The sequence below is a fragment of the Frankliniella occidentalis genome, unplaced genomic scaffold (assembly GCF_000697945.3).
Source record: "Frankliniella occidentalis isolate FOCC.00 unplaced genomic scaffold, Focc_3.1 Scaffold87, whole genome shotgun sequence".
Lineage (NCBI taxonomy): Eukaryota > Metazoa > Arthropoda > Insecta > Thysanoptera > Thripidae > Frankliniella > Frankliniella occidentalis.
Window position 1 is genome coordinate 130,691 of NW_026267216.1, and position 760 is coordinate 131,450.

The window sequence follows — 760 nt, forward strand, 5'->3', positions numbered from 1 at the left end:
GGGTCACTTCCGGATGATGAGTCAACCACAGCAGGGAGGGGCGGTCTACATCCGCGGTTCGTGGTGCGAGCGCCATGATTGCTACATCAACCGGGAAAGCAGATATCGCGCTTCATTTGTAGTGCGTCATTTCAGATGAGTGGATGAACAGGAATGGTAGGAATAGCATAGGAGCAATCCATATACTACGTAGTTCATTTTTGGGCAATTTTAAACGGACCCGTTTCTGCCAGACAGTAGGAGGGGGGAGGGCGACAAGGTTCAACACCACCAGTTGAACAGCTCCACACTCCACTCCCACGCCCGTGTACCAGAGCAACAATTGACACTTTGCTCTCTGAGTAGTCGGCCCCCAGCGCCAAATTGTGTTCAATTATAAAAGTAATGGTTAATAGGCTAATTCACAATAATATCTCGCAAAAAGATACATTAAGAACAAGAACAATACGGCGAGCAGGCATCGGATACCTACATGGAGTCCGGTAGCGGATTGGAGTGAGAGGGAGCTATGGCGGCGCGCGAGCTTTTAACTCGCACTATCGCTTTGGACGCCCGATTCGGATGGCCGCTCGATGCAGAGCTCTCTTATATGTAGCGCATTTTCTCACAAATCTACATGCAGTAATATGTTCATAAATTCTACGTCACAAGAATAACAATATATATGGAATTGATTTGTTTAGACTTTGGGCGATTTTGACGCGAGCCTGAAAGTTTTCGCGGGTTCTTGCGAAATTTCACGAGTTTTGGACAGTTTTGG

The 760-nt window shown here is 47.2% G+C and overlaps 1 protein-coding gene across 11 annotated transcripts in view; it reads right to left on the minus strand.

The window, feature by feature from the left end:
- LOC113212572 (tachykinins) overlaps positions 1 to 760 on the minus strand; it is a 116,656-nt gene that overhangs the window by 41,021 nt on the left and 74,875 nt on the right. The gene's annotated exons all lie outside the window — the stretch shown is intronic.